Source organism: Halichoerus grypus, chromosome 14 (genome assembly GCF_964656455.1).
Source record: "Halichoerus grypus chromosome 14, mHalGry1.hap1.1, whole genome shotgun sequence".
NCBI lineage: Eukaryota > Metazoa > Chordata > Mammalia > Carnivora > Phocidae > Halichoerus > Halichoerus grypus.
In genome coordinates, this window is record NC_135725.1 from 3608696 (window position 1) to 3631432 (window position 22737).

Sequence of the window (22737 nt, forward strand, 5' to 3'; positions counted from 1 at the left end):
CCTGCATCGGGTTCCCCTCTCAGCAGGAGAGCCTGCTTCTCCCTCTCCCTCTACTATACCCCCTGTGTGTGCTCTCTCGCTCTCTCTGTCAAATAAATAAAATCTTTAAAACAACAACAAAAAAGAAAGATAAATAAAAAATAATGCACGAGGTGGAAAGAAACCCATATGAGAAGTTTCAGAGGAGAGAAATTTGCTACAGTGAGCAAAAGTACAAAGGTCTCAAACACACTTTAGCACATCTATTATTTGCTGTAATGATTCTCTTTCAATAATAAGATACTTTGGCACATACTTTCTTCTCTCAGTGTTGTTTTGTTTGTGTTCTCTCTCCACTCCTTGTCTAGAATCAGTACAACAAAGGCAGGGTTCCTGTTGCATTCATTCACCAGGCACATCCATGCATCTGACTCATTGTCAAACACATCAGAAACGCTTAGCACATACTGAATGATTATCTGCAGTTGGAATACATTTTTGTGAGCCAACCAAGGAAAATTGTACCAGAGAAGATAAATGAGTTCTTTAAAGAAACAAAATAAAGTTGTGAAACATCTACATAAGACTAACCACTCATAGGTTGGCAATGTCAAGTGAAATAAAAATTTACAAAAGGATATGCAGTAACATTACAGAGACAGAACCAGAGGCTCGGAATTTATTGTTACCATTCAGTAAGTTCTTACACAAAGAAGTTTAAGCCAAAAGTAGTCAGGAGCTACTGGGTATCATGCATTTGGATATTTTGTTTTAGTTTTTCCCTTCGTCTATTTCATCTACTCCCCTACCCCTCCCACCTCCGGGCAGTTTGTTCTCTGTATTTATGAATCTTGCTGTTTGTTCAATTGTTTTGTTTTTCAGATTCCACATATGAGTGAAATCATATGGTATTTGTCTTTCTCTGTCTGACTTATCTCAGTTCTCATAAACTCATCTGTATTGTCATAAATGGCAAGATCTCATTGTTTTTTATGGTTAATATTCCATTGCATATATATATATAATATTCCATTGTACATATATATAATAGTCCATTGCATATATATATATATATATATATGCTTTCTTCATCCATTCATCTATCCATGGACACTTGGGTTACTTTCACATCTTGGCTATTATAAATATGCTGCAATAAACATAGGAGTGCAAGTATCTTTTTGAATTAGTGTTTTCATTTTCTTTGGGTAAATACCAAAGAAATGGGTATTTGGATCATATGGTAACTTTTTTTTAAGATTTATTTATTTATTTATTTATTTATTTATTTATTTATTTATTTATTTATGAGAGACAGAGAGTACATAAGCAGGGGGAGCAAGAGAGGGAGAAGTAGGCTCTCTGCTCAGGGGGAGCCTAATGAGGGGCTCTATCCCAGGACCCCGGGATCATGACCTGAGCCAAAGGCAGACACTTAACTGACTGAGCCACCCAGATGCCCCATGTGGTAACTTTCTGAGGAACCTCCATACTGTTTCCCACAGTGGGTGCATCAGCTTGCATTCCAACCAACAGTGCACGAGGGTTCCTTTTTCTCTACATTCTCACCCATACTTGTTATTTCTTAGCCTTTTTGATTCTAGCCATTGTGACAGGTATGTGGTGGTACCTCATTGTGGTTCTGATTTGCATTTTCCTGATGATAAGTGAGTTGAGAATCTTTCCATGTGTCTGTTGGCTATCTGCCTTCTTTGGTAAAATATCTATTCAGGTCTTCTGCCCATTTTTAATCAGATTATTTGCAGGTTTTTTGGTGTTGACTTATATAAGTTCTTTACATATTTTGAATATTAACCCCTTATTTGATATATCATTTGCAAGTATCTTCTCCCATTCACTGGGTTGCCTTTTTATTTTGTTGATGGTTTCCTTTGCTGTGAAAAACCTTTTTATTTTGATGTAGTTCCAATAGTTTATGTTTGTTTTTGTTTCCCTTGCCTGAGAAGACATGTCCATAAATATGGTGCTAAGGCCAACGTCCAAGAGATTACTGCTCGTGTTTTCTTTTAGGAGTTTTATGGTTTCAGGTCTCACATTTAGGTCTTTTATCTCTTTGAGTTCATTCTTGTATATGGTATAAGTGGTCCAGTTTCATTCTTTTCTATGTACTTATCTCCAACTGGTGTTTTTTAATATAAAATAGGTATTTTTATATAAGAGGTAAGAATATATATAATATATAAGGCAAGGATTTTTAATACATAAAAATATATAAATAATATATAATAATATGTATTATACAAAAATAAAACCTTTAAGATACAGAAATTCTTTAACACACTTTATAAGGAGAGAAGAAGCAACCACAAAAATACTGTCTACTGCAGGATGGCTTACTAATTAACCTTGTAGCAAGGACTATGTAAGTGTTGCAGAACTAAAAGGCAAGTCCTGCGTTTTATCTTTTATACAAAAAGCAATTGTTCTAAATTCATTGTCATTTTCTGTATGACAGATGGCTTTGAGTAGTAGGCCATCTAGCAGATATTTTACAAAACTAAGCATACTTCCTCTGTCTCTCTAATATAAAGATGAAATTATAAACATGAGAGAGACACAGTCCCTCCTTTGGGAAAATAACTGTCCTATGGAGAGAGCAGTTTGAAGAGAGATGCATAAAAACGCTTCTAGGAGAGTCACGTAGACATCACTGAGATGGTGACATAGGTTGTTCCTGACTTTTCTCCCCCTGACAAGGGCAACTAACATCTTGTCAAGAACAAGACATCACTGGGAGAATCCTAGAACATGGGGGTGAGGCCAGAACACCTCCTGCACCCCAGAGCCCAAGACAGACCCTGTTAGGGGAGCAGCCCCACACTGCCCACCTTGCCCTCTCCCCAGGCCAGCACAGTGCCACAAGAACAGGTCTCCCCTGAGCCTCTGGTTCCTTCGGGGGGGGGGGGGGAGGAGAACCCAGGAGGGACAACCAGCCAGCCCCAGCACTGTGGGTCACTTTGTGGGAGCCCCTACTCTAATTCACACCATGGGACCTGCAGGGAAATCTCTGGGGCTTACCACTAGGAATCTATGAACAGAAAATCTGAACAAATCAATTACTAGTAAGGGGATTGAATCGGTGATGGAAAATCTCCCAGTGAAGAAAAGCCCAGACCAGATGGCTTCACTAATGAATTTCAAGGAGAATTGACACCAGTCCTCAAACTCTTCGAAAAAAATGAAAAGGAGGGAACACTCAAACTCATTCTATGAAGCCAGCATTATCCGGACACCAAAACCAGAAAAGGATGCTACTAGAAAAGTAAACGACAGACCAATATCCCTGATGAGTTTAGATGAAAAAGCTCTCAATAAATACTAGCAAACTGATTTCGGTGGCACATCATAAGGATCGTTCACCTTAATCAAGTGCTATTTATCCCTGGGACACAAAGATGGTTCAACATATGCAAATCAATCCATGTGATAGATCACATTAACAGAATGAAAGAAAATAACCATATGATCATCTCAATAGATGCAGGAAAAGCATTTGACAAAATTCAACATCCACTCATAATAAAAGCACTCAACAAATTAGGCATAGAAGAAACATATCTCAACATAACAAGACCATATATGACAAGCCCACCACTAACATCACACTTAATGGAGAAAGGTTGAAAGCTTTTCCTCTAAGATCAGAAACAAGACAAGAGTGCCCACTGACACCACTCCTACTCAGTATGGTACTAGAAGTTGTAGCCAGAGCAATCAGGCAAGAAAAGAAACAAAATACATTCGAATTGGAAAGGAAGAAATAAAATTGTCTCTAATTTGAAGATAACATGATTTTATATAGAGAAAATGCTAAGGACTCTACCAAAACACGGTTAGATCTAATCAATGAATTTCACAAAGTTGCAGGATATGAAACTAACATAAAAATCATTAGTATTTCTTGGGCACCTGGGTGGCTCAGTCATTAAGCGTCTGCCTTGGGCTCGGGTCATGATCCCAGGGTCCTGGGATCAAGTCCCACATCGGGCTCCCTGCTCGGCAGGAAGCCTGCTTCTCCCTCTCCCACTCCCCCTGCTTGTGTTCCTGCTCTCGCTATCTCTCTCTCTGTCAAATAAATAAATAAAATCTTAAAAAAAAAATCATTAGCATTTCTATACACTATCAAGTATTCTAAAAAAAATGAATCTTCATTGCAGCATTATTTACAATAGCCAAGGCACGGAAACAACCTTAGTGTCCACTGATGAATGAGTGCATGAAGAAGTCGTGTATATTTATACAACGGAGTATGATGCAGGCATTAAAAAAAAAAACAAAAACAAGGAACCCTTACCATTTGCAAAAACATGGATGGACACTGAAGGCATGATTCTAAGTGAGATAAGTCAGACAGAGACGGATACTGTATGATTCCACTTACATGTGAAATCGAAAACACACAAACACAAACCTGTTTCAAACTCATTGAAAAAGAGATCGGACGTGTGGTTACCAGAGGCACAAGGTGGGAAAGGGAAAACTGGAGGAAGGAGGTCAAAACAAAGAAACTTCTAAGTTGTAAGATACATGAGTCATAGGGCTGCAATGTGCAGCATGCTGACTAGAACCCACACTGGTCTGGGATCCTCAGGAACGCATGTAAGGGTATAAATCCAGAATTCTCATCCCAAGGGGCAGATTTTTTTCTTTAAAAACTTTTTTTCTGGGGCGCCTGGGTGGCTCAGTCGTTAAGCGTCTGCCTTCGGCTCAGGTCATGACCCCGGGGTCCTGGGATCGAGCCCCGCATCGGGCTCTCTGCTCCGCGGGAGGCCTGCTTCTCCCTCTCCCACTCCCCCTGCTTGTGTTCCCTCTCTTGCTGTGTCTCTCTCTGTCAAATAAATAAATAAAATCATTAAAAAAAAAAAAAAACTTTTTTTTTCTTTTTACTATATTTGTATGAGAAAATGGGTATTAGACGAACCTACTGGAGTACGCATTTCACAATGTATGTACGTCAAACCGCCATGCCGTGTGCCTTAAACGTATACAGCGATGTATGTCAATTATTTCTTGATAACAACTGGGGAAAAAAATGCTTCTGCTATGACATGACTTGGTCAGAAGTAATGCAAATGTGTCCCTAAACAGCTCTCCTATATGCACAGTTAAAAATTTGAAACTCAGACTTTTTTCTGTCATTTTAAAGGTCTTCCAGATGAAGGATTCCCATGGGTGTGGATGCATTTGATAAAAATGCATGGATGCCCTATCCATCAGTCCCATTTCGAGAACGTGCCATGGATGTCAGAGGGGAACAGAGGCCAGAGAAGGGCTCCCTGGGAAGTTGCCATCTGAGCAAAGATTTGCGAGAGGCGATGGTGTGAAGTCTGGATACTTGGGGAAGAGCTCCCCAGCAGAGAGAGCATCAGGTGGAAGCACAGATACCAGCATGACCTGTTTTAGGACCACGGAGGATTCCAGAATGCAGGGAGGGAGACGGGGGAAAGGTCGATGAGGTCAGCAAGTGATGGGCAGGCGATGGTTGTGGAGACAGCTTTGACCGTGGGAAGCACACTGGCCACTGAGGGTTTTTAGGAGAGGAGGGACGGTCTCATCCTGCTGCGTGGGGCCTTCTTGAGGACTCAGGGGACAGGGTGGAAGCAGGAGACAGTCAGGAGGTTCCCGCTTGGCCCCGGGTGGTGGCAGGCAGGGGGTCAGTGCCATCCAGCTCAGCTCACCCTCTGGGTCCATGACTACAAATGCCAACCATACGCCAGCATGCCCCATGGGGTACCCACGGCCAGGCCTCTGCCCTAAGCGACAGACTTATGTGCCCTCTCCCTGCTGGGCCTCTCCGCTCGGATGCCTTGGAGACATCCCAGAATAACGTGTGCACAACTGCGCTGCCCCTCACCGGCTCCCTCGTCGCGGCGGATGGCAACACTCCTTCCAGTTGTCCAGGCCTGAGCCCTCAGAGCCCTCCCGAACCCCCCTGATCACCTGCGCCTTACGCCCAGTCCCTCACAGAGCGCGGCGGTGGTCTCCCCCGAACACGGCCAGACCGCACCACGAATCGCCCTTCCCGTTGTTCCCACACGCTTCCCATGACCCTCAGCCGGGTCCCTGCAGCTACCTCCTAAGCAGAAAGTGGGCTTCAGCCTCGGCTACTCTCATCAACTCCCGGAAGGCACGAGACCTTGTCTCCCCCATTCTCAAAACCTTCCACTGGCCACGCTGTCTCAGAGAATAGCGGCTGACGGGCTCACCCCCCACCCTCACCCTCATCTTCTCCCAAGCTTCCCCTAGCTCCCTCCAGCCACATGCCTCCTCGTTGCTCCTCGGACAACAGCTGCCATGCCCTTGCCCCAGGACCTTTGCACTGGCACTCCCTCTCCATGGACCACTCTTTCCCCCTCACCTTCTGCAGACCTATATTCAAACGTCCCCTTCTCAACAAGACTCCCCTGACCATCCCTTCTCACTGCATGACCTCAGCCCTGACCGTCTATAACCTCTTCCTGCCTTATTTTCCCCCGTAGCACGTACGCCTTTCTGACATTCTATGTAATTTACCTTTTTAAAATTCGTGTTTACTTCCACTATCCCCTAAGCTCCCCGAGGGCTGTTATCTGTTCATTCACTCTGTGTGCCCATGGCTTGAACACCGCCTGGCCCACAGGAGGCATTCAGTACGACTCTGCTCGGAGCGTGAATGAATGAACCTGTTTTACTTGTAATGAACAGTCAGGGAAGGCCAGGCTCAGCAAGGTGGCTGGGCCAAGAGCCACGTGAACAGAGATCTGGGGGGGGCTCTCTAGGCGGCCATGCACCCGTGGTTGTGATGTGCACCCCGGTGGGCTGGGCCGCACCTCAGACGCGGCTTCCAGGCTGTAGGGACAGAGTAGTGTGAAGCCAGCCACTATGTCAACGACAGGGCGAGGCCCTGCTGGCGAGGCGTCGTCCCCGGCCCCCCGCTGTGGGAGTGCGTCCACAACGCAGACCACCACCCTGTGCAGGCCCCGCGTGGGGAGAGTTCTCCATGCACTTGCAGCAACCTATCTAGAGGCTTCCAAATATCAGAAGCGGGGTGCCCTGACCACAGAGGCCGCAGGAGGGAAGCCACGTGAGGTGAGGCTGGGCCGGGAGGCAAGGTCATGGCCACATGTGTTTCCAGACCGCAGCGTACAGCCGCTGAAGGGGCCCGGCTCCACCGGAGAACGTGGACAAGAAGCCTGTACAATAAATCGGGCCCAAACCCAGGCGGCTTAGACCAGAAAGGCAGCAGGGAAGACAGCACACAGGTAGGGTGACACCGACCGGAACTGGTGGTGGTTGGTCGGGGAAGGAGTTCAGATGGGGAGCGAAGGGAAGTAAAGCGTCAAGGAAACTGGCAAGGTTTCCAAGTGGCAGAACCGGAGGGACGGGACCAGACCCTCTCCTGAGAGCATGCTGGGCAAAGGGTTGTAGGGGGAGGTCGTGAGCTGCGAGTGTGTTTGGGCCCGACGAGGCTCACGGCGGGTGGGCAGGGGGATGATGCGTCCAGCGCGGGCTGTAGCGCCCGGACCCCGGTGCGCGTCTGGGAGGCACACTGACGTAGGGACCGAAGCCCAGTGTGGACGAGACGGCTTGTGAGACCCACGAGGAGACAGCAGAGGACTCCAGCACTGAACGCGGGGGCAGGCAGCGGGTCTGCAAAGCATCACGAGGAGCATCGGGGGGTGGGAGCGGCTGTATGGAAGGGCCACGTCCTGGAAGCCAAGGAGGGCAGGGCCTTCAAAGAAGAGGGGGCTGCACAGTGTGAACTGGGAGTAGGAACTGGGAAGGGAGGAGAGTCCCTGGTGAGCCCAGCAAGAGCGGTTCTGATGGAGCACAAGGTGCTGCCCAGGAACATCTCCTGAGACGCTGGCTGTGAAACGGGGACGCTTGCACATTGGTGGCCGAATGGTACCCAGTTTGGTTTCGATTAATTTAAGGATACACAGACATGAAGATGTATGAACACCAGTAGGAAGGTAACAGCCGATGAGACCAGTAGGATGAAATGTCAGCTCTGGGACAGCAGCAGAACAAGTGCACTGAGCAAGTGTGCTGCTAGGACAGGACGCTGTGGCCGGAGAGGGGACACCCCACGCCCTCAGGAGGGGGCAGAGCTCCCAGGACTGAGCAGATTTCTCTGCGACTGTCACCATCAGGTGGACCTCCAGAGGAGAGGAGGGAAAGACAGAGGTCTCCCGCGTGACATTTGAACGCACCATGAGGACAGACGCTGAATGTGGGGCCAATGCTCTTGGTGATCGAAGAAGAGCATCGGAGGTCAGAAGCTGATGGGATGAGTAAAGGCAAGGGCATGGAGTCAGGAGCTGTGAACCACTGATCGACATTTATGTGTGTCTACTCTACAGTTACCAAGCAGATCAGCAAAACATGCCATAAGAGTCTGTGGGTACCAATGTGTCTGGAATCCAATGACAGGTGATACTGGACAGTCCTTAGCATCACCTGTCCTCCGCAGGCTTCCAGTCAGCACCAGGACCCCCAGAAGCCTTACAGAGATGGAGAGACTAGAGCGACAAAAATGTCAAGCAGGGGATATTCTTACAGATGCAAAACCACATGAATTCAGTGACATAGGTGGGACTGCCTGTGGGGAGATGAGCTCAGCCAAGGAACAGAAGGAAAGAGTTGGCAAAAGGAGGAACATGGACCTAACCAGAATCAAAACAGGGAGTCCCTGGGGGCCCGGCTCAAAGGGCAAGATATAAAGGAAAAAAAAATACAATCTTTAAGATTAATTGGAGAGTGTGTATACCAGGTGAGCTAGAAGAAGCAAGGTGCAATGTCAGAGTGCGAGCCCCACACCAGGCTGCACAGAAGAACGAAGCTGACCCGGCGAGAGAGCAGAACCGTTACAACGCTGATCAGGTAACAACCACCCACCAAAGCAGCCCGGGAACCCTGACCCTCCAGCAGGTGCACAGAGGTCTAGCAAGCTGCATCTTGAAAACACCTCTGATTTAGGCATTCGTAGCCCCGATGTTCAGATGCGGGACCCGAGCCTCCAGATGGTCAAAGGAACAGCGGTCGATGCGCAGCTAGGAAGTGGCAGAACCCGCATTTCAGCTGAGGCTTAGCAAACCCAGGAAGGCGTCCAAGCCAATCCAAATCAGCAACAATGGAACCAGGAGCTCAGGACACTAGAATGGCAAGGAGGGAAGTTTTTTCTAAGAACATGTATATTGCCAAGCCACTTCCAGAATGGTCTCATATTTGCTTTAAAAATGCAACAGCCATGTTAGGCAGCTAATCACAGACGGCCACGTATGTTTTCTGACTCAGTCGCCAGAAATAGTTCTTTGCCAAGATCTGATGGAACGGAAAGGTAGGTTCTGACATATTTAGCATGCATGCTGAGCCTTCAGTAGTAAGGAAGCAGCATTACCATCGGGTGTGAATACAACGGTAGCTAGTCAAAGATGGACAGGTATCAAGTGATAGCTAATGAGTGAGAAAGACAGAAAGGCAAACGGGTCTGTGGTATCCGCAGTGTGTGGGGACTGTTCCACAGACAGCCTTCTGTAAATCTCAGGGGTTATCTCACAAGCAGGGGGGCAGTGAGATAGCCCACTGATCTTACGAACACACGTGTGCCGGCAGGTGGCGGTGAGCTGGATAGCACAGTTAAGAAGACATGTCCAAGTTCATACAAAAGGGAAAATGCCATTGAGCTGGATTTTCACTGTGGTAAAGCTGGGTGAGCTGCTGGCTTTGCTCTGGATGCAGAGACCTGGATGCTGATCATTACCCCCCCCGCCCAGGATCAGCGGAAGATAAATTCCACATTGAAAGTCACAGGTGTGCTCCAATAAGACAAACGGAGGGTGAAGATGACAGAGGGAATAAAGTGTCCCCCCTCCAGGGGCTCCTCTGTCTGAGCTCTCATGAGCACATGGACCTTCTGGAGCCCAGCTTCAGAAGTGGAAGGAGGAGAGGTGGGGGAAGCTCTAATGGACAGTCTCTGTATTCTCTTACTTCAGAAAAACAATCACTTTCCAGACATTAATTAGCTTTAGAACAATACTGCACAAATTCCTCTCATACAAGGTGCTGCTCTCTTTAAACCTCCTATCCTGGTTCTGAGACAGCCAGCCATGTGCTAGAAATGCCTCCCCCCCGCCCCCCACCCCTCCATCGCCCATTGATCACCGATCACCAAGTCCATCCAGGGGCGGGGTGAAGAAACTGACATCTTTTCATTAAGGTCACTCATTTCTGGGCTTCAAGAAGACAGTATTCATGGGTCAGTCAATTATAAAGCGTTGCATTTCACCAAACTTGATTTACTGGTGTTAAAATGGATAGAAACATCGAAAATGCATACACATACCAGTAAAGGATAATTTGAAAAGATCCATGAAGCATATTCAATCATGCAGTAAATACATGCTCACTCGCTGTTTATTGATTTTACAATGGATTTGCTGTTACCTGCCCAGTAAAGGAATTTAAATGTGAAAATTGAATGACCTCCAATAGGACATGGGGACTCAGTTGCTGACATCTGCCATCAGGGATTAGACAGACAGTACTTGTGCAAAATGGCGACACCCACCACTATGTCGGCTTCTTTTGTTTCTGCTACAGCAGATCCCTAGGTTGCAAGTGGGTTGAATCCACAAGTCTATCTACTGGTTAATTTTCAGAGAACCAGGTATTTGACTCAAGGTATCTGACCCGACCAGTTATTTGATCCAATCCTCCTGTTTTACTGATAAAGAAGCAAAAACAGGTTTCAAGATCACACAACAAGCTAATGGTAGGGAAAGGTAGGACACTGGTCTTATAACAATTTGAGATTATCTGTATATTTATTTTTGATAGTGTTTGTTTGGTTCAATTTAATCGTTTAATGGTTTCTAACCTTTCAGCTTTTAAATTGCTTTGTCAAAAGGTTCACATCCCATATCCATGCTGGCCAATACAATAACCACCAGCTACATGGGCTACTTAAAATGTAGCTAATCCAAATTGAGATGTTCCCTAAATGTAAGACTTAGCATGAAAAAAAAACAAAAAAACAAAAACAAACACTTGTAAAATATCTTATCAGTATTTTGTATCAATTACATCTTTAAAATGTCACTTTTGATAGACTGGGTTAAAGAAAATACATTAAAATTAATTACACCTGTTTATTTTTACTTTTGTAATGTGATTCCTTGGACATTTTAATTTATGCATGTGGCTCACACACTTTATTTATTTTGGACAGCACTGATTTATAAGAAAGCACTTAACTGCATTAAGGACAGAGCTATAAGGAACCTTTCTTTCCTGAATTTGCAAATGGTGAGAGCAAAGCAAGAGAGGATGGGAGAGCACCTGCTCCAAGCACTTTGAAGAATCCTTACCTGGTGAAGGAAGAGAAACTTGCAAGACTCATAATAAAACAAAAACTGAAGCCTAACTTGAAGTCAATTAAACAACTTCAGGTTAATCCTTACTTGCATATGCATGTGTAAATTTAACTTGTAAAACAACATTAGCAATCGTGACAGTATGACAATCATCACCTTCCCTTTTGATTAAGAGCAGGTATTTTCCTAGATAAATCATAACCAAAAACAATGTTCTAGAAATCAGTTGTGTCTTTAAAGAGACATGTGTCCATTGTAAGTAGCCAAACCAGATAGATAGATAGATAGATAGATAGATAGATAGATAGATAGATAGACAGATAGATATCTAACCCACCTTACAGGTGAGAATGGGACACAGTGGTTATCTGAATTGAAAGTTACAGGTCAGCACTGAGCCCTTTCTAACTTAAAACAGTTTGCAAGCAAACTCCTCACCCCAGAAAACCAAATGTTCCTCTTTATAACGAACAAAATTTTTAGTGCAAAAATTCACTGCATTTATCTTGGGGGGCTGGGAAATGACGACTCTGTCCAAATCAATAGGTTAATTACATATCAACCATGGCAACAAAAGCAGAAGAAGGAACATGTGTTTACTGTCACAGATGCGCTCTCTTTTTGACAAAGAACCCTTGTTATTTCTCAAAGGTTCCAGTTTTTCAGTAAGACGTGCAGGTACGCGAGCGGAGACACTATTCACTGATTGCTGAGCACGCCAGATTGCCAGACGCAAGCGCAAAGGCACTCCCACAACTCTGAATTCAATTTGGGTGTTTTCTGAGTCTTTCATTCCGAACAACTATTAAATCTGTAACAAGAAGAGGTTCTGGAGGTTTCTGCAATAACCGTGCACATTTGATTGCCGTCTGCAGAAGTAGCTCAGGAGAAAGCAGCGATTCTGGGCGCTGTGAGACAGTCACCTCTCCCCGCTCCCTTCCCTGTGCTCACCACTGGGGACGATCTCCCCCTTTAGCAAACTAACCGCCATGTGTTAAAGGGGATGAAAATGTTTCCCTGCCTTGTCCCTCCTGTTTCTCTGAGATGAACTATGGGTCTTCCAGGGCCTCAGCCCACAGGAATGCTGGGCTCCTGCATTTCCAGAGACAGAACTGTTGACAATTTGCAATTTCAGGCAACGACCCCCCCCCCAGAAAAACAGTATTATCCCCCCACAAATATGTTAAATTTATTCTAATTTTACCCTCCCCTTTTCTCTCCCTCCCACTCCACTCCTTCAAATCCAAATGCCACTGGAAAAGAAGTGCTTTTGGACTGATCTGGAATGTGAAATGCTCCAGCTTTTTATTGTTACCTAAAAAATCTTCCTTAAAAAGAATATTTTATAGGTTTTTAGTTCAAAGCAGGAAAGGTCTCCTATGCTAAGACTAGCTTCTCGCTCGGAAGGGGGTCGTTCCAAAGTTAATACGGGCAGAGACGCAGAATAAATCCCCGGGAAGGCGAGCTGTGTCACGGCATAGTTGGAAGGACTGAATCCCACCACGAAGCTGTATTTCACCCGCCAATGGAGGGCACCGGGGGTGCACCGAGCTTCTAGTTTAAAAGTCTCCCAAACCCCCAAGAGTGGGAATTGGTTTTTAAAGGAGAACAGCAGCATTTTGCCGGCCGGCCGGACGGCTGGAGGACTCGGGGCGAGCATCCAGCAGGGCTTTGCAGGGAGCCGGGGAGCTGACAGGAGTCACTGTCATCTTGGGAAGCCACATTCTTACAACTACAGAAGGGGTCCGGCGCCTCTCCTACCCCTGCCCTGACCCCAGGGAAACGGGGGGGGGGGGACACATGTAGCGATGGTGAGACACATTTTTTTAAGAGGAGAACTGAAATTTTAGCCAAGTCTCAGCCAAGCCCGTCCAGGGCTGCGCTGTGGTCCGGAAACATGCTGAGCAAACGGCAGTCGACGCGCTCTGCGCCGTCCTCACCTCGAACCACGTCTTTGAGGACTCCTGAAACCCCTTCAATCAACTCCCCCCGGAGAAGCACCTGCACCGCAGGCTTTTCTGAAGCACTAACTCCCGCTTTGGAAGGAATCCCAAGTAACGCGTAAGAGGCAGGTTCTCTTGCCCAAAGCGCACGCTGGAGACAAGGGGACCCAGGCGCACGCCGTCCCCGACAAGGATCCAGAGCCGCCGCTCTCCCCCCGCCGGCCAACTCCCGCAGCCGGACTGCGGGCTCGCCCTCCCGCACGGCGGCAAGCCCTCGGCGGGGCTCGCGGGCGGGGGCGGCCAGGCCGGCCGTCGGAGCCCCCAGCGCGGGCCGGCGAAGCCACACCGGAGGACGGGATCGTTACCTGAGCAGCCGCACAACTCCGCCCGCAGCTTCCGCGGGGCTCGCTCGCCTCGGACCGGGCACCGCGCAGGCTGTGCGGCGGCGGGCTCCTCCCGAGGCAGGCGGGGCGCGCGCTCCTCGCGCCGCCGTGACGCTGCCGTCAGCTGCTCGCCCGCCGTGCGCCCCGCACCTGCGCCCCGCGCGCCCGCGCCCGCGCCCCCCGCACCTGCGCCCCCGCCCCCGCACCTGCGCCCCCGCCCCCGCGCACCTGCGCCCGCACCTGCGCCGCCCTGCCCGGCCGCCCTCCGGCCTTGCTCCGCTCGCTCGCTCCTCGCTCCTCGCTCCTCGCTCAGCGACTTCGGAGCCGCGCCAGCTGCCGCAGCGGCCGCTGCTTTTGCTCAAATGGCGCCTGCCCGCCTCCGAAGAGCTTTTAGGTGCCACCTACTGCATGCTCCTGGAATAGATGGCCGGGACTGGAATTTTCTGAGCACTCAATGAATTAAAATCACTCCGTTGGAAGTGCACCAGATTCTTTTGCTTTAGACCCTTCACATCACCGACTGTGATCACTACTAACCGCCTAAGCTTTCCTTGCAGCGTCCGGATACTAAATTAAAAACCTGCTCATTGAGGAGGCAGGTGGAATAGGGCCATGCCGATAGCCACCCACACAGTGCAGATTAATACATTCTCATTTAATAGACCCGTGGGACAAAAATCACCATTGGCGATCTGGGGCTAGAATTGCCTTTCCGCTGAGTAGTTTCACATTAGCGTTTGGGGGGAAATAACCAGGTGTATTGTCTGATATGGATAAATCTTTTTGTCTGAGAAGCATTGATCGGAAACAGTTGAATTAGCAAGAAATAAGATTTATGGCTAACAATTCTGTGCCAACATGTTTTAAATACTTGCCTATAACACTGATGGAATATTGAATTTAAACTACAGGTTTGAGGAATATTTCTTTGCCCTATTGTAACTCATTCTTTTTTTAATATCAATTTTTCCAAGAGACTTGGCAGTGTTTTGTTGTTCTTTAAATTTGATTTCGCTTATAGAATCCCATTTACCTGTTTAAACCTGTCTTGAATTTCTGTGTAATTTCAAATTGCCCTATCCTTTGATGTTCATTTCCAAAGTACATTCCTGCCGATATTCACAGGAAATAGATGTTTTAAAAATCTACTTAGAATGATAATTATAATCAAGAAAATGTATTTGTCCCACTAGTTCACCCTAATCCTGACCTAGAAGCTAAGGCCATTGGAATATGGGGAAAAAAAGTCATTAAAGGCTACTGTAGGCAAATCTACCCCTATGTTAATGATGCAGGAAATCGGGGTGGCTGCTCGATCTGGGTCTCCCCTTCAGGACAAGTCATCCAGGGGAGGGTGCAGGGACGCTGACGGTGGGTTCTGGGCATTGCCCACCTCCATTTCTGGAATCCGAAAGTTAGCGCAGGCTAACAAATTGAGATGTTGTTTTCCATGACAACCTGAAACGTAGGTTACCAGGTTAAATGGTAAAAATGGAAGTTGAGGACTAAGTAGGGAATGGTGAAGAGATTTAACAGTGTGGGAGTCCTGACGGCAGAAAGCCCGTCCTAGCCCAGGGCTGGAAGGAATGAGAATCTGGAGCTGGTGAACGGAGCCAGTTGATTCTGCAAATTGCACACTGCAGAAGAATCTGCATTTGGTCACCTACAATCATTATTTGTTCCACGAATGTGCCGCAGGGGCCCCAGAGGCCCCGTTCAAACAGGAGCAGCATGCTTAAAATGATGTCCTTGGCCTCCCTGTCATTCCGCAAACCCTGACTTTTCACTGGCTAGAAGGAGCAGATTGCTTCTAAAATCTGACTTTAATAAGACCCCCATGAGATTTCTAAGCCTGTTGTACGTGAGAAGCTCCAGGCCCATGTCTCTCAAACTCTTTGCATGTTCAACACGGCCAGCTGAGCCACATCCCAGATTTTCTGACTCAGCTGGGGTGGGGTTCCAAAGCGTGCAGTTCTGACAGGTTCCCTGGTCATGCTCAAGCTGCTTGGAGAAGGGACCCACAGAGCTCACCCACCCAGGTAATGCAGAGACTGTTAACAGATGGTGATGCGTTCAGGTAAGAGAAACATGCATACTTCTATTTTCTAAAGCAAATTGAAACCAGGTTAGTCAGTCCAGTATCCCTCAGTTAGAGGAAGCCTTGTCTTCCCAGGATCACACATGAGCCCGAGGGCCTTTTGGGGGGGCTGTAAAAAGAGCTTCTTCAGCTATGTTCCCACTTTGCACTCTCCACCTAGGATTTGGCAAACTTAGCCTCTGTGCAAATTAGGAAAAGGACCCCTCTCTGGGTGGACACACTCTCCCCTTGCCCTCAAGACAAGGCAGGACTTGAGGGGCAGAGGACCCTTTGTGCAAAGAACCTTCCTGCAGCAGGTGCTAGCCACGCCATGTTCCCAGCGGGGTGAGTGCAGGGCACCTGCTGAACCCCAACCTCACTCTCACCCTCTGCTGGTCACCTTTGTACCACGCCCCTGCGCCCCGTGCCCCCCGCACCTGCGCCCCGCAGTTACACAAACTGCCCAAGCAAGCACACCCAGCCCGCTCCTCCCCAGGCCAGCATGGCTCCCCAGAGCGCTGGCAGCTCCTTTTAGGACCTGATGTCACAGGTCCACAGAGTGCCAGACGCCATCCAGGGAGAAGCAGAGCCAAAGTCTAACATCGGGGCACGAGCCAGGGGGATAAGGCGGCAGACACTCTAGTTGGCTGCTGGGCAAGCACATATATAATAAAAAGACACACCTTTGGACTGCGTTCCTTCTGTGTCTCATTGTCTCACTTTCCCCCTGTTTTCTCTGAGACACTGGTTCGGGCAAGAGCTGTGCCAGCCGCAGCTGGGAAGTTAACAGGCGTGCACGTTCCAGCCCCACCCAGACTTCCTGACTCAGAAACTCTGACGGTGGGGGCGCGGCAACACGCGTTTAGCAAACAATCCAGGGGATCCCGATGCCACGTGGTAGAGTTTGAAACCCACTGCACTAATGTATGCTTTGCAATCATATTTTGAACAAATGCCATATCAACCTATCTCCTTAAAAATTGTAGAAAGGGCACCACCTTGATGGAATGTGCTCGAGGGACAGCACACTCCACCCTGAGATGTTTTTGGTCCTGCAGGGGGTCTCCCAGGATCGCAGCCCTTACGCCTTGTCCATGCAGCTGTCCCTTCTAAGGGCTTACCATGTAAGGATGTGGTGCAGGACACCACTGCCCGGAGGACACCCTGTCTCTCAGCGGTCGCGCCGGTGGTCAGGATGTGCACCTGCAGAGCTGGCCCTCTTCGAACCAAACTCTTGCCTCCATCTTCTCCCCATGGAGCCTAATCCCCGGACAGTCCAGACCCTCCAAACTAAGTCCTCAGCCCTGCAATGTAAAAAGCCTTGCACATCAACTCGGAGAAAGGGAAGCCCAGGCCCAAGAAAATAAAGTCTTCCCACAAAAGGCAAAAAGAGATTGAAGTTTTCTTTTGATTTTTGTCCATGAGTTCACTGGCCCTGAAATAAGAGCTCTGAAATTGGGTTGGCCCTTCAGAGATGTCCCACATCCAAAGCTACCGGGGGATTAGTCATCACAGGCTGTCCTCTCCCCAGGCCCTTTCTGAGCAATTCCCACAAAGGGAGTCAGCTGAGAGCCTTCGGCTGCAAGATGCCAGTCACGGGGGCTTCAGCCCTGGGCAGTGGTTGTGGTTGTGCACTGCAACAGCATCTCAGCAGCCAGGGATGATTTCCAGAGATGGGCATCCACTCGCCATGAGTGAAGATATCAAAGGCAGGTCTCTTTACAGAGGGGGAGGATCCTTTGTTACTCCATTGGTTTTCATCTTGGTTCTCTATTTTTAGTCATCCCTTCAGGCTCTACCCAGCTGTACTGGGTGCTTTTAGGTCTAAGGAAGCTTTGCCTCTGTTCTTCCTCCCCTCCCTCAGCACTGCTACGACAAGACCCAGGCAGCATGCTTGCTATCTGTTCTTAATCTTCAGCTTACCAGGGCTACCCAGATGCCAAAGCTGACATCTGTTCTCTGTAATCTCGAGAGTTTCTCATCCCTGCCTTATCTAAGGTTGACCTAGTTCTCTTGGTCTCCTGAAATATTAGTGAACACACACAGATGATGATATCCATGAAATGCAGCTCGGTGCCCTCATCCTGCTCTGCCTGTCCCTGGATCCAGCCCATCAAAACCAGTGCTTTCCCTCCTCCCTAAACCTTCCACTGTGTCCTTTGGGACACCTGCCCTTATCCATCAAGCTTCTCTGAATTCTAGACTGCTTTGTAGAAGTTGGCCACCCTTTTGGCCTCATTAAAGGTGACTGTTGACCCGTCCCCACTTCTGTAGCCTCTCAGCCAGAGGCTGTCTCTCCTCCCGTGCTCCGTTGTCTCCTCAATCTCCAAGCAGCCTCTCCCGAGCCATAGCTTCCGAGCTGCAGGATCCTGCCTCCTTTTGGACTGTACCAGCCTCTTCCCTTCGTCTTGCTGTCCTTCGGGTCATCTGTCCTCCTTTGGGTCTAGTGGGCTTCCTCTTCATATGGATCCAGTGCCACCTGATCGCCCCACTCTCTGCTCTCTCATGTCCATGGTCTCCTTGTCCCCAGTGACTTTCTTCTCTCCTACATCCTGCGCCCGGGCATCGTGGTGAATTGCAGGACAACAGGAAATTGGTTCCAGCATGCCCCCTTCCACCACTCACAGCCATACCTCCTCCTTGGGACGCCACTTCCTGCCCTGAGCTCAGGATCACCTTCCTTCTAAGTACCCGTCTTTCCCACATGATCACTGCTCCCTTTTCTACCCACAGAACATGTAGACAAACTGGTTTACTCTCCCCTTCGCTCTTGTCCTCTCTAAAGAACCAAAAGTTTGAAGGTAGCCCTGATGAGTCTGAGCCACTCCCCTCATGGCTGCTCATGATTTCCAGTCTGTTTTCCCAGCAGCCAGGAGGAGCGGAGCAGAAAGACCCCGGATTGGCGTCCCAGAGCTTCTAGACTCAAGCCCAGCCTTTATGTTGGCTCACAAGGAGCTCATGAGCCAGCGGCTTTTTATGCCTCCAGCTTCCTCTCATGCCCGTCTTCCTGTGCTCTCAGGGGCCAACTCAACTGGCCTCCTTTCAATTCCCCAAATGCAGCAAGACCTTCCTCCCATCAAGGCTGCTGCACAGGCAGCTCTGTGAGCTCATCTGGCCAAGGCCATTCCACTCAAATCTACTGCTAAATGTATTCTCCACAGAGAGAGTGACCATCCTGTTTAAAATTGCAGCACCTGCTAAGCACTGAATTGTGTCTCCCCCCGCCAAAAAAAAAAAAAATACATGTGAAGTACTAGCCACTAGTAACTCAAAATGTGACCTTACTTGGAAATGGGTTTATTGCAAAGATAATTAAGTTAAGATGAGGTCATACTGGACTAGGGTGGACCTTTATTTCCATTTGACTCATGTTGTTCTAAGGAGAGGAGGATACACAGGGAGAAGATAGATGTGTGACAACGGAGCCAGAGACGGGAGTGACACAGCTACAAGTCGAGGAGTGCCAAGGATTGCCAGCAAATGCCAGAAACTAGACAAGGCATGGAAGGGCTCTCCTCAAGGTTTCAAAGGGAGCCCGGCCCTGACAACAGCGTGAAGCCTTCAGACCTTTGAATTCCAGTTTCCAGAATTCTAGCCTCTGGAGCTGTGAGACAACAAATTTCTGTTTCTTGGTTCCCCAGTCTGGAGTACTTGGTTATGGCAGCCCCCGTAAACTACCACACCTCCCGTCACCTGGCCCCCAGATCCTGCTTCCTCCGTAACCTAGAGCAGAATGAGTCTCCATTTTGCGTGTGTTTATTAGTTGTCTATATCCTTATTTATTTCATCTTCCCCTTTAGCCTGTAAGCTAAATGAAGGTAAGCACCATGAATGCCTCATTCATCACTATCCCAGTATGTTAGGTGGAAACAAACTTGAGCGGGGAAGTGCAGAAATGTCACCTCCTCCCCATCCACACTCAAAATCAATGAAGAGTATTCGTGAGTCTGAAGACTCAAGCAAGATGACACACCGGGGGTGGGGGGAGACCCTCCTTCCCCTGTGGAAACACCAAGTAAATGACAACAGACTGAGTGAAATATCTCCGAGAGAACTTTAAAAACCAGTCAAAGATCCATAGCAACCAAGTGAATGCCAAATCAAGAGAAAGCCACACTTGAAACAGCAGGAAATATTATGTTTTGCTCGCCCTGACCCCAGCTCCTCTGAGCAGTCTAGTCCAAAGGAGGCCACCCAATTCCTAGTACCTCCCTTGGGACAAAAGGATGAGTGTTACTTTGCTTGCTGTGTTCTCGACTGTTGGCAGGCTGCCTGGGGACAAGGCTTCTGTCTTGCCTGACTCACACAGGAATTACGGTGAAGGGGTTCAGAACATCCCAAAACATGCCGCTTTGGCGTAGGGATTATTTTGAACTGAAAGCAATCAAGAACTAGAAAACTCATGAAAGCATCTTTACCTGCCCCTTACCTGCCTAAAATAAAGTCTACATTTCCCCTTTTTGCAAAGGAAATCTATAAAGGAAATTCCCATTAGAGAAGGAGCCTATACCAGGAAAAGAGCTATTCTAGAGATCATTCTTTTGCCTGAAAGAAGCTTATTTGCATAAAAAGGCAACATTTATTTACCATACATTTTCTTCCCTCACATTCCCATAACTTCCATCTCCTCACCCTGATCTAGAAGCTCCAAATCCCTGCCTTCCCTAATCTCAGATATAGAAGTCTCAATCATCTGGCTTCCACATCAAGTTTCATATTTTGTGAAACTCCTGTGCACACATGCATAATTAAAATTATTTTTTTTTAATCTCCACTAATCTGCCTTCTTTCCATTTAATACTCAGACCAGCCACAGAACATAGAAAGGTAAAAGGAAAGTTTCATCCCCTACAGAAAAGAGTTCATACATCAGGTCTGAGGATGCTGAAATCCATGTCATGTGTTGCAGCGCCTGGAAACTGCAGGGAGACTTCAAATGCGTGAGTGCCTGGGAGCTGAGATCAGAGGCAGAGGGACATGGCAGAACATCTACGGCCTTGGGAAAAAGCAGGGGTAAAACTCTCAGGGAAATTGAGGCACTTAAAAGCAGTCAGGTATATGGGGGGCTCAGGAAAAAGCACATGCATGGTCCCAGGAAAGACACATGCCCAGAAAAGGCCCAAGAAGGTGTTAAGCCCACACCAGGCTAATAGTAAAGGTCTTACCTTTTACTATAGCCAATCTGCAAAGAGTGGGAACGATAGCTGTTTTTTTTCAAATGTTCATTTTCAACAAAAGTTCACAAAGCATAAAAGAAATAGGAAAACATGGCCCATTCAGAGAAATAAAATAAATCTCCAGACATAGACTCTAAAGAAATAAGGCTTCGGATTTACTAGACAAAGACTTTTAAACTCCTGCCTTATAATACTCACAGAACTAAAACAGAACACGGACAAAGAACTAAAGGAAATCATAAAAGCAACATATGAACAAAATAAGAATATCAGCAAAGAGATCAAAATTATAAAAAGAACCAAACAAATTCTGGACCTGAAAAATACAATTACAGACTTGAAATCTCATGACAGAGCTTCAACAACAGACTCAAATGACAAGAGAAAGATTTAGCAAACTTGAAGAGATGTCATTGTAAGTTAACAAGACTGAGGAGTAAAAAGAAAAAAAATGAAAAGTGAACAGAGCCTATGGGAGTTATAAAGCACCATTAAGCAGATTAATATATGCATGAGAGAAGTCCCAGATGGAGCAAGGAAAGGGACAGAGAGATTATTTGAAGAAATAATGACAAAGATTTCCCAAATTTGAGGAAATACACGAATATATAAATACAAGAAGCAAAACAAACTCTAAGTAAAATAAACCCAAAGAGACACACACTGAGACAAATTATAATTCTATAAGGCCAGCACTACCCTGATACCTCAACATAACAAAGGTGATATACGGAAAGCCCACAGCTAACATCATCTTCAACGGGGAAAGACTAGAAGGTTTTCCTCTGAGATCAGGAAAAGGATATCAGAGTTTGTGACTTCTATTCAATATAGTACTGGAAGTCCTACCCAGAGCAATTAGGCAAGAAAAGGAATCGAATACAAATTTGAAAGGGAGAAGTGAAATTATTTCTTTTTACAGAAAACATGATCTTATATGTAAAAAACAAAACTACAGGTTACACACACATACACACATACACACAAAAGCTGTTCGGATTAATAAGTGAATTCAGCGGGGGGGCCTGGATGGCTCTGTCGGTAGAGCATTTACCCTTGGTCTCAGGGTCATGAGTTCAAGCCCCACATTGGGAATGGAGCCTACTTAAAAAGAATATAAATAAATAAATAAATAAATAAATAAATAAAATTCAGCAAAATTCAGGGTACAAAATCAATATGCAAAGTTGCATTTTCTATACTTTAGTTAGTGCATTTTTACACACTAATGAAAAGTCTACAAAGGAAAATTAAGGAAAATAATTCCATTTACAGTAGCATATGAAAGAACAAAATATTTATGCATAAACTTAACCAAGGAGGCAAGACTTATACACTGAAAACTATGAACCATTGCTGACAGAAATTTTAAAAGACAAAAATGAATAAAACTGTCATGGTTGGAAGACTGAATATTGTAGGATGTTGATACTAAACCAAAGGAAGCCACTGTTTCTCAGCAGTTCTTTTCAAGATCCAATGTTTTTGCAGAAACAAAAATCAATCCTAAAATTTGTATGGATCCCAAGGTACCCTGAATAACCAGAACAATCTGGAAAATAAAAGAACAAAGTTGGAGGTCTCACATTTCTTGACTGCAAAACTTACTACAAATCTACTGTAATCAAAACTGTGGTACGGCATAAAGACAGACACATGGGCTAAAAAACAGAATACAGAGCCCAAAATAAACCCTCACATATGTGGTTAAATGATTTTAAACAAAAGTGTCAAGATCACGCAATGGGGAAATGACAGGCTTTGTCATAAATTATGTTGGAAAAACTAGACATCCACATGCAG

At 46.8% G+C, this 22737-nt stretch overlaps 1 protein-coding gene across 3 annotated transcripts in view; it reads right to left on the reverse strand.

Moving 5' to 3' along the window:
• Positions 1–14135, reverse strand: part of DIRAS2 (DIRAS family GTPase 2) — a 30963-nt gene extending 16828 nt beyond the window's left edge. The window contains exon 1 of one of the 3 annotated variants that reach the window (XM_036113937.2): positions 13909–14135. The gene's annotated coding sequence lies outside the window, so the exon portion shown is untranslated. Of the gene's footprint in view, positions 1–13662; positions 13802–13908 lie in introns of those variants that run through there. The other 2 variants (XM_036113936.2, XM_036113935.2) reach the window with 2 other exon arrangements.
• Positions 14136–22737: the final 8602 nt, after the last annotated feature.